The following is a 12038-nucleotide window of genomic DNA, read 5'->3' as shown; positions in this document are numbered from 1 at the left end:
TCGAATGGTCTTGGTTCGAGAGGTTTGACCTCGCCACTCTTGGAGAGCATTTCGAACATTTGTGCATATGGGATCCCAATTGGAGTGTAAGTTCTATTGCTCTTCTTGGGTTTTTCAGTGACTTGTAAGGGAAAATGCTTTGCCTCATAAGTCGTTCTCACTGGTGTGAATTCTCTTTTAGGTTCATCTTTCGGAAGTGGAAGCTCATCATATTTCTTATGGAGTTCGTTCATAGCTTTGAGAGCTTCGCGTAGTAGTTGCGATACTTCCCTCATAGACAGTGTGAGCAATTGTATATCTTCCTTATTTGCCGGTTCTGGGAGGTTATCCTTGACATCGAAAAGATTTCCTCTTCTTTTTCTTTGACACGAATTTCTTTGACAGGTATAATGAAAGATGAGGGGTCAACCTCGTTTTCCTCATCGGAGATAGCCAGGGTATGAGCAAGAGGTGCATTGTCAATGCTTGGCTTCTTACTGGCAAGGGGCAACGACAGCTTGTTGTTGTCGATTAAGTCTTGGATAGCTTCCTTAAGCTTCCAACAGTTTTCGGTGAGATGGCCCCTACCTTGGTGATACTTGCAGTGTGCATTGGGGTTCCAATTAGCCGACCTCTTCTCAACTGGTGGGTCCCCAAATGGTCCAATAGGAGTTATAAGACCTTTTGCATTTAATCAATCAAATGCGGTGTCATAACTCATACCAATAGGAGTAAAGTTCCTCCTAAATGGTTTCTTCTGTCCTTGATTGTTCATAGCAAGGACTTCTCCTAAATTAAAGGTGCTAACATTGTTTGAGTGGGCGGTTTTGGAAGAAGAAGGATTATCGTTCTTCTTTCCTTTCCAGCCACTGTTGGAGTTATTGTTGGCAGCTTTTGATTTAGCCAAGTCATCTTCAATATTGATCCCAATGTCATAAACGACCTTGAAGTTATGGAGGTTATTTTGATATTTGAGATGCTTGGAATATTTTTCTTGGAGATTTTTGATGAACAGTCTCACAGATTCCTTTTCACTTGATACCTCAATCATCTTTGCTGAGGTTTCTCTCCATTTGTTAAAGAAAGAGGTGAAGCCTTCATTCTCTTTCTGCTTGAGGATTTCAAGTTCCCTATGGTCAGTCTGGACTTGAATGTTGCACTTGTACCTATCAACGAAAGCAATTGCTATGGACTCCCAGGTAGAGGTCTTTTCTTTCTCAAGAGAAAAGAACCATTGTTGGCAAACGGTCTCGAGAGATAGTGAGAACAGAGAAGGGAAAACCTTCTTATCAATACCCTTAATACTCATTATTGTTTCAAATGCTCTTAAATGAAAGTATGGGTTGTCAGTTGCTCTGAATTTTGGGATGTCGTTGGCGTTGAACTTCTGCGGAAGAAGTTCTTTGTCCACCGAGACCCCTTGTGATGTAAGCTCTTGAAACTTGTAGTCGCTAGACAACTTGCTTAAACTCTCTTCCATGAGGTCCATCTGTTGTTGCTTCACGGGATCATCAATCTTGAGTGCGAGAAGCTTCAGTGTCTCAGTCACGGTAGCCAGTTGGTTCTTAAGATCATTGACTTCTTCTTGTGTTGCCATTATAGTCTTAGCTTTTCTTTTGCGAGCTATGGGTTTGTCGAAAAGTTGGACTTGTACGAAGAGGTTGTCTTTGATTAACCGTCCTTCCTTTCTTGACCACGCGCTGTAAATAAACCATTTTGCGTTTTAATTACTCGACTCGGATCAATATGACTTTACGGTTTATTTTAAGGAGGAAAAAAAAGAAAAGGGTGCATATTTTTGGCAAAAATAACGTGCATATTTTTAGGGAACTAAGTATAGTTTATTTATTTATTTATTTATTTTTTTTATTGGTTTTTTTTATTTATTGGAGGATTAATATCCGACTTACCCCCTTAAAAAAATGACGGAAAAATGCGCACACAAGACTCTCTTAAACATGGTCAAAGTATGTGGATTGGTGTGTGCGTTGAGTGTAAGTGACATGCTTGGACTCTTGTGTAAGACCATGGACTTAGTGCCTAAACTCGATCATTGACTCAATTAAATACTATTGACAGCAAAATTAACCGAATTAAACAGAAAACTGATTAACTAGACTCTAGGTGATGACTCGACCAATAATCCGAACTGTCGGCCAAGCGACAGGACTGGCGTCGCACTGTGGAGCATGGCGCCAGGCGACAGAACTGTCGTCAGGCGCTACACTCCATAATGTGACGCTACAGCTCAGACATTGGCGCCAATATTGGAGCTTCAATCTGGGACTGTTTTCGGTGTTATTAGTCAATTGGGATATGCCTAAAGTCGTACTAGGTCAATCCCGATTAAAATATTAGACTTTATTGACTCAAATTAATTAATTATTTAATTAATTAGGCAAAGTTCTTTAAGTCATTAATTTATTTAGTCTCAACACAAGTCAACAAACGGTTAAGAGAAACATAGAATATATATGCACAACAAATAATGCACAATTAGTCAAGTAGGCACAATATGATGCAATGCGTTTACAACCTAACCATGGCTCTAGTTCTCTAAAGTTCGGGATATAGGTTAGTAAATAGAGGGTCCATGGTTAATTGTCCGGATGCACCGCGCGGAAGCCTAACTGTGAAGGGTTAGCGCAAGTGGATGGGACACCGCGAGTTTTAGAAAAAACTCGCTTCCATAGTTTGGTAAATTCAACAATCTCGGATGTACCCTTTGTTGCACGGAGCGTTCAATCGGGTAGATGGAGCATGAATTCCCAGAGGGTTATGTCCATATGTAGAACACATATGGGTTTCAGAAAAGTGAGAAAAAATTCAATCAGGAAGTAGGATCGAGCAAACAATACGAAAAACCGGTCGAAATTAGAACGCATATTTCTAGCTCGGTATTGGGGGAAATTGGCGCCAGCAAATAGAGACTGGCGCCAGCTTTTAACTGTAGCGCCTAGCGCCAATACTGGCGTCTGGCGCTACAACTAAAACACTGGCGCCAAGCTCTGTGATAGGCCGTCGTCGAGCCTACCAAAGATAAAGTCCTATCTTGGTCTCACTAGCTAATAGCAAGGGTAAGAAAGGGTCGAACCCAAGAGAGGCGTTGAATCAACCACTGAAATACTACAAAAAGAGTGTTTTATCGACGCTGGACCCTCGACGCTAGGCAAGGAGCGTCAGCTAAAAATATACTATCCATGTTTGTCGACGGTTTTCCACGTCGAAATTAATTTTCGTCACAAAAAAGCGTTGCGAAAATCTCGCACATACCCTACAAGTGATGCAAAACCCACGATTGCAAAATTAAATTTAGGGAAAATAAAAAACTCCATCACTACTCACACTTATCAACCCTAACTTTTCTTCTCCGATCCCCTTCTTTCGTAAATCTACAGAAGTACAGAGGCTTATGGAACCATGGATTTCAAAATCAGATCTTTGTCTCTTATTGATCGAGTTGATTTCGAAATGCCGTACATCAATTACAAATTCAGATCTTTGCCTTCTTTGTATCAATTTGGAAGTGTGTTTCATCAGTTTCAAATTCATCAAATTTTCGTCCCTGATTCTTTTTCGAAATGAGGTAAACACTATAATTTTAGATCTTTTTTTTCTCTCTAAAGCAATTTGAAATTAAGTTACATCAATTTCAAGTTCAGATCTTTGTTTAATTGTCATCTATTTCGTCCTTTATCTCTGTGCTGATAATATTGGGGTACATCTTTTTTTTTTTTTTTTTTTTGGAATTGGTTTTGTGGATTATTTTTTTTCCACAACAATGTTACAGAATTATAGTCGGATTATGGGTTCAATTGATGAACAATAGAGATTTCAAGGTTTCTTTTTGTATCTAGGTTTAATTTTGCGCTACTGTTTTAATTCAATTATGAAAAATTAGCCTTTAGTTATTATAGATTTGAAGCACAATTTTAATGAGTATAATGTTATTTGACATACTCTTATTGATGAAGTTAGTATTAGCCTATGTATCTGTGACAATGTAATTAATATGTTTGTATAGCCCTTCCCTAGGTACTCTGTATATAATTACTATGCAAAGCTAATGAGGGGGCACGGATCATATTCCTTCATGGTATCAGACTAGGTCTTGTCTTTTCTCTCTCCCTCTCTCTCCCTCCTCTGTCTTTCTGTATTCCTCCCTCTCCTACTGCCGCCATGGGTGACAATCCTCCTAAATCCCCTGTTTTCCACCCTGCTATTGCAGTCAACATCAAAAGCGTGATACCTATTACATTGGAGATGGATAAATTTAAATACGCCTCTTAGGCTGAACTTTTCAAAATTCATGTTCGAGCATACGAACTTCTCGACCACATAATACCTCCGGAATACAAAGAGGAACCTGCTGACCCTGCTTTGTGGTTACGCCTCGACGCCATTGTGCTACAATGGCTGTATAGCACGATATCCCCTGACCTCCTCACCACCATTCTTCAACCTGACTCCACTGCTAAACAAGCCTGGGAACGTCTCCGTGACATCTTTCAAGATAACAAAAGTTCTCGCGCCGTACAACTCGAAGGTATGTTCTCCACAATTGAGATGAAAAACTTCCCAAATGTCTCCTCCTACTGTCAACAAGTGAAATTGCTCGCTGACCAATTGGCGGATGTTGGTGCACCGGTCAATGAACATCGGCTTGTTTTGACTCTTATCCGAGGCCTCCCTAGATCGTATGATGGTGTCGCTACCTTTCTTCACCAATCTGACCCTCTACCTACTTTTTACAAAGCTCGGTCTATGCTAACTCTTGAGGAATCCCGTCTAGCGGACCAAGCAGCCACCGAATCCATTGCCGCAGGGTCTGCTCTCATCGCCGCCGGAAACGACTTCGCCTCATATCATGAGGTCAACTCCTCTGCTCATGATTCTCGCTCCCATAACCGCAGTCACAACAACAATCACAACAACCGAGGGAATAATCGGGGTGGTGGCCGTAATAGAGGTGGTGGTGGCGGTCGTGGTCGCGGCCGGCACAACAACAACCGCGGCGGGGGGAACAACCACAACCAACACCACAACAACAATCGTGGCGGGTCGAACTGGAACAATTGGGGATCATGGCCTCAATATTCTCCGTGGACTCCTTGGGCCCAACAGCCATGGGCTTTGCCCCCCTGCCCATATCCAACAAGTCCATGGACTCGCCCTCCTACACCTCGTCAACAGCAAGGAGTCTTGGGGCCTAGACCACAACATCAAGCATATTCTGTTCAATCTCACCCAAACTCAAGCTACGCTCCTACTGATATTGACAATGCTCTCCACACTCTTTCCCTCAACCCGCCCGACGACGGTTGGTACATGGATACCGGAGCCACCTCCCACATGACCAACAATCAAGGTACTCTCTCGTCTTATGTTAATTTAAGCAATAAACAACGTCAAATTATTGTTGGTAGTGGGCATTCAATTCCAATTCGTGGCATTGGTAGTACTACCTTTCCCTCTCCTCACCCTCCTCTTTCCCTAAACAATGTTCTCCATGCCCCAAACCTCATTAAAAATCTAATTTCGGTTAGAAAATTTACTTGTGATAATTGGGTTTCCATTGAGTTTGACCCGTTTGGTTTTTCTGTGAAGGACCTTTCGACGGGGACAACAATTACGCGATGTGAGAGTTCCGGTGATCTTTATCCCCTTACTGCTGCCCAAAATCACGCACCATCCACCTTCTCTCTCGCTGCCTTATCTCCATCTTTGTGGCATAATCGGCTTGGTCACCCCGGTGTCGATATTTTGCAATCTCTTAAGAAAAACAATTTTGTTGAATGTAATGGGAAATTGAACCCTTCTTTTTGCATTTCATGTCCTCTTGGTAAACATGTGAAATTGCCTTTTTCTCCTTCTTTGTCTAGTAGTTGTATGCCCTTTGACATAGTACATAGTGACTTATGGACCTCGCCAACGGTGAGTACGGCCATTCCGAACCTTTTGTGAGCAAAATGGTATGCTATTCCGATTTTCTTGCCCCCACACCTCCCCTCAAAATAGGAAAGCCGAAAGAAAAATCCGTACAATCAATAATATGGTTCGTACTCTTCTAGCTCACTCCTCTATGCCTCCATCCTTTTGGCATCATGCCCTCCAAATGGCCACCTACCTACATAACATCCTTCCCTCTAAAACTATCGCTCCCCCCACACTCCCACAAAAATTCTATATCAAAATGACCCTACTTACTCACATCTTCGGGTTTTTGGATGCCTATGCTACCCCCTCTTTCCCTCTACCTCTATCAACAAACTCCAAGCCCGTTCCACTCCGTGTGTCTTCCTTGGGTACCCTCCCAATCATTGTGGTTACAAATGCTACGACATGTCAACTCACAAAATTTTTATCTCCCGGCATGTTATTTTTGACGAAATACAATTCCCGTTCGCCAAAATTCACACCCCACTGCCTTATACATATGATTTCCTTGATTTTGGTATTTCACCAAATCTCCTGCATCACTTCAGCACTACCACTTCAGGCCCAACAGCCCACAACATACCCACGGCCCAAACCCCACCATCAGAAAACACGGCCCCCTTCACAACTCCAAACTCCTCTACTCCTATCTCCGTGGGCCAACCATCTCAACCCATTTCTCCTTCCCCTAATCTAAGCCCACCTATCTCCACTCCCACCATTCAGCCCACTGTTGCAACCCAGCCCTGCCGAAATAGAAATGTTCCTCCTCCTCCTCCCCCCATGGCCACGAGGAGTTCACATGGCATTTATAAACCCAAAGTGCACTTCAACCTCACAACATCCTCCACCCCATCTCCCCTACCCCGAAATCCGATTGCTGCCTTGTCGGATACGAATTGGAAAAATGCAATGCTTGACGAGTTTGATGCTTTAATTAAATCTAAGACATGGGAGTTGGTGCCCCGACCGCCTAATGTAAATGTGATTCCTTGTATGTGGCTATATCGCCACAAGAAAAATGCTAACGGTGATTTTGAGCGGCACAAAGCCCGTCTTGTTGTTAATGGCAGGAATCAACAGGTTGGAGTCGATTGTGATGAAACTTTTAACCCCGTGGTCAAGCCCGCTACGATTCGCACCGTCCTTAGTATTGCCATTTCAAAATCTTGGTCTATACATCAAATGGATGTCAAGAATGCCTTCTTGAATGGGGATTTGGATGAAACAGTGTATATGCATCAACCACCCGATCTCCGTGATCCCGACAACCCATCTCATGTTTTCCTTCTCAAAAAGGCCCTCTACGGCCTCAAGCAAGCCCCAAGGGCGTGGTACCGCAGATTTGCTAATTTTGTCTCCACCTTGGGCTTTAAACACAGCAAATGTGATCACTCCCTATTCATCTATAGCCACGGCAAAGACACTGCCTATCTCCTCCTCTACGTCGATGATATTATCCTCACCGCTTCATCAAACAAGCTTCGACTCTCCATCATGGACAAACTCAAAGCCGAGTTTTCAATGAAAGACCTCGGCATCCTCAACTCCTTTCTCGGCATCTCTGTCACTCACCATCCCAATGGGTTATTCCTCTCGCAGAAATCATATGCCGAGGAAATTATTGCTCGGGCAAACATGACGTCCTGCAAGCCGTCATCCACTCCAGTCGATTCCAAGGCGAAATTAAGCGCCACATCTGGACCCCCTGTCACCGACCCTACTCTCTACCGTAGCCTCGCCGGTGCCCTTCAATATCTTACCTTCACCCGCCCCGATATCTCGTACGCGGTTCAGCAAATTTGCCTCTTTATGCACGACCCTCGTCAAGAGCATATGCAGGCACTTCGACGAATTCTTCGTTACCTAAAGGGCACTCTAAAGCTTGGCCTACATCTCTACCCCTCATCTCTTACACGGATGCCGATTGGGGGGGCTGTCGCGACACTCGGCGTTCGACATCCGGGTATTGTGTCTTCTTAGGTGACAACCTAATTTCCTGGTCCGCGAAACGCCAGCCCACCCTATCCCGTTCAAGCGCTGAAGCAGAGTATCGCGGGGTCGCTAACGTGGTGGCTGAATCTTGCTGGTTGCGAAATTTACTCCTTGAGTTGCGGCTTCCAATTCACAGAGCTACGGTAGTCTACTGCGACAATGTAAGTGCAGTCTACCTCACGGGCAACCCCGTTCAACACCAAAGGACGAAGCACATAGAAATGGATATACATTTCGTAAGGGAAAAGGTCAGCCGCGGTCAAGTTCGGGTGCTTCACGTCCCCTCCCGCTACCAACTCGCTGATATATTCACAAAGGGGCTGCCTCAAATACTATTTGAAGACTTTCGATCCAGTCTTAGCGTTTGATTGCCTCCCGCTACGACTGCGGGGGTGTATTAGCCTATGTATCTGTGACAATGTAATTAATATGTTTGTATAGCCCTTCCCTAGGTACTCTGTATATAATTGCTATGCAAAGCTTATGAGGGGGCACAGATCATATTCCTTCAGTTAGTTTTTTATAGGAGTAGTGCAAAATGCCAAAATTTGACATTAAGTAACTAGTTAGAGAAAATTATGCCCGTTAAATACTCTGTTATGTCAATAAATCTAATCCTTTGATAAAAGTTGTTGCTTTTTGTAATGAAAATTATGCCCGTTAAATGACATATATGATGTATGCCTTTCATTAGTTGCATAGTGTGAAACCTAAAACTTGCACTTGTGATGTCTTTGTATGTATAAACTATGACTGTAGAAGCTTTTTATTTAGTGTCTAATTGTCAATATTGGTATTTATTCCAAGCATAGAGTCATCAATTAATTTGATAAGCTTTTCCACTTTCATTATTAATGCAACTCCGAGTCGCTCAAAGAGTACATATAGAAAAAAAATGAAATTTATTTGTAAGATAATGTAGTTCTAGCTGATGGAGGCAACTTCCCTTGAAACTCCATTGTCCTTTCTCCTAGTAGCTCTATTTAAAAAAAAAAAAAAGGTTTTAGAAGCTTATCAAATATGTAGGGATTGAACTTAATTATAGTTTTCTTCATAATAATTTGCCCTGTGAGTTTATTGAGAAGGATTCCAAAGGTAATAATGTCTTCAGTAGCTTCAATCATTACAAGATTCCACATTGGTTTTTTAAGGTTGTATTTTGAGAAGAGAGAAACCTGCAGATCATGTTCTATTGGCTTCTTTAATAAAGCAATGTTATAGTTGAATTAAAATAGAAAGCATAATTGACGCCAATAGTTGTGAATAATAGATTAAAACAGAAAGCATATGATTGACACCAAAATTTGTTAATATATAATAGTTAATTCAACTGCTTCCTAGAAGTTGTGCTAATGCTGAATTGCCTTTAATTTGTCTAACCTGTAGGTGGTTTGTTCCTGTCAAGTCTGAACATTTTGGCTGGGTGATAATTAGCTTCAACTATATCTAGTTGCTTATATTATTGAATCTTCATTCTTAGCTTTTATACCTTGATAATAATATTAATAATTGACGATCTTTTGTTTACGTACGATCTTGATATACAATTCCTTTATTTTGGTTCAGATTTGAGGCTGGAACACCAACTATTGGTGAAGCCATTGGATTAGGAGCAGCTATAGACTATATCTGGAATCGGCATGCAAGATATCCATGATTACGAGTTATTGGTCACTATTTCTTATAAGCCCTTGAAGATCATCCCAAGAATCCGGAAACATCAAAAGGGTATGCTCTAAATTCAAGGCCAATATTGAGTTATTGGCTAATATTTCTTGCAATTCAAGCCCCTGAAGATCAGCCCAAAATATGTACAGTTATCTATTTTTTCTTCTTTAATAGAGTTAGCTCTCTGCCCCTTTGCTCTCTTTTGAATCTAGTTTCTCATTTCCTGGCTGATGTGTGTGAACACTATGGCAACCTTTTTTTTTTTTTTTTTTTTTTTTAATAAAATGCAAGTTCTTTTGGCATCAAGAATGATGTCACATGGTGACATTTTGACAAATTAGCTTTATGTTTTTTAAAATGAATGTCTTGTATGAAATGTTTAACATTATACATCAAGCATTTTGGTACCCATGCAGCTTGCAAACATATATTTGATGTGATGTGATGTGCCTAACGCAATCACTTTTTGGTGCTTCTATAGTTTAAGGTGGATTTCCAATATAGCTATTTGCTTAGTGATTTAAGAGGTAGATCCTTCCTGATTAGGTAACCTGCAATCTGCTGCTTAGACCTTTGCTCATTTTTTTTTATTGATCTGGAACTGGTGATCCGATGAAGGGTTCCTCTATGTAGGCATAATAATAGAGAATTCATCAAACCAGTTTCAAGTATCGAGCTAAGCCTTAATTTTATTTATTCATCTGAGTTTACTTGAACCATGATATTTTGCATATAATTCTGTCATATTGTGCTATAACTAGTTAAAAGTTGTACAAGTACATGTTATCATTTTGGCTCTCTAGCTCTTTTTTTCTCTTTGTATTTTTTCTTCTGAAGTTGTTTTCTATTAAGACTTATGACTCGCCTTGAGTGATTAGTGGGATATGGAAACGAATTTTGTGGATATCTGAATACAATGTCCCATATATTTTCATGGTCATGCATTACCACTATTCAACTAGATCTTTTCATTTATATTACACCCCTTACATCAAAATTAGAACAAAGTTGTAAGAACACTGATATTGTTGTTATTGCAGGATGTTGCCACACTTTTGTGGCTCCACCTTGCTCCTGTTGTTGATCTACAATGCTACTGCTGTTGTTGATCTACAATGCTACTGTTGTCTGTCTTCCCAGGCCACACTAAACCACTAATTCTTGCCAAGGATCTAGAAACATCAAAGGGTATGATGTGAATTCAAGGCCAACAATGAGTTCACAATCTGAACTTTGCTTTACGCCCCTCCTGCAAGTAGATCAAGGAGCAACAAAATTGTAGATTGATTGAAGATTTTTTGTGCAGAAATGAGCAGATTGAGTTGTTCCACTATAACTAGTCACGAATGAAACATAAGTTGGAATTATGTAAGTTGGAAAACTGATTACTACGAGATATTGTACATGTACTATAGTATATATATTTATATGCAAAAACTCTTTACTATGAGATATTGTACATGTAGTATAGTATATTTATATGCAATAAAAAAATTGGCCAAATTTTCTTCTGTATATATTTATACATATATATATATATATATATATATATATATATATATATATATATATATATATATATATATATATATATATATATATATATATATATATTTGTAACATTGGTATAGTAATAATTTTCAGTGTAAATTAGTAATATTGGTAAATGTATTCTAGATTTTTTAAGGAATATGGACAATAAAAAGCGTCCTTAACATAGAAAATATAGATAGAAAAACGAGTAGGAAAAATATTAATAATAAAAAATATCTAGACACAAAAAAGCGTCGCAAATTTTGGGTTATAGACACAGAAAAGTGTCGCTAAAGTTCAGAAAGTGCGCCAACTACAACAAATTTTGACACTTCGTATACTAATTTGGACAGATCAAAGCGTCGTGATTGGCGACGCTTTTTTATGACGCCTAATTTTCTCGACTCACGTTTTCTCGACGCTTTTTTAAAGCGTCGAGAAAGAAATTTTCGACGCTTTTTAGCGTCGAAAAAGAGCTTCAAAAGCGTCCTAAAAACACGGATTTTCTAGTAGTGTCGCTTCCATAGTTTGGTGAATTCAACAATCTCGGATGTACCCTTTGTTGCACGGAGCGTTCAATCGGGTAGATGGAGCATGAATTCCCAGAGGGTTATGTCCATATGTAGAACACATATGGGTTTCAGAAAAGTGAGAAAAAATTCAATCAGGAAGTAGGATCGAGCAAACAATACAAAAAACCGGTCGAAATTAGAACGCATATTTCTGGCTCGGTATTGGGGGAAATTGGCGCCAGCAAACAGAGACTGGCGCCAGCTTTTAACTGTAGCGCCTGGCGCCAATACTGGCGTCTGGCGCTACAACTAAAACACTGGCGCCAAGCTCTGTGATAGGCCGTCGTCGAGCCTACCAAAGATAAAGTCCTATCTTGGTCTCACTAGCTAATAGCAAGGGTAAGAAAGGGTCGA

At 40.6% G+C, this 12038-nt stretch overlaps 1 long non-coding RNA gene across 1 annotated transcript; it reads left to right on the top strand.

The window, feature by feature from the left end:
* Window positions 1–3399: 3399 nt before the first annotated feature.
* Window positions 3400–11073, top strand: LOC145635126 (uncharacterized). The gene is made up of 3 exons (XR_014113790.1): window positions 3400–3565; window positions 9478–9639; window positions 10720–11073. It is a non-coding gene; the product is annotated as an uncharacterized LOC145635126 (long non-coding RNA).
* Window positions 11074–12038: the final 965 nt, after the last annotated feature.

Source organism: Chenopodium album, chromosome 6, assembly GCF_948465745.1.
Source record: "Chenopodium album chromosome 6, dcCheAlbu1.1, whole genome shotgun sequence".
In the NCBI taxonomy this organism is placed as follows: Eukaryota; Viridiplantae; Streptophyta; class Magnoliopsida; order Caryophyllales; family Amaranthaceae; genus Chenopodium; species Chenopodium album.
Note: the sequence above shows the minus strand (reverse complement) of the source record. Positions and strands in the feature narration are given on the sequence as shown.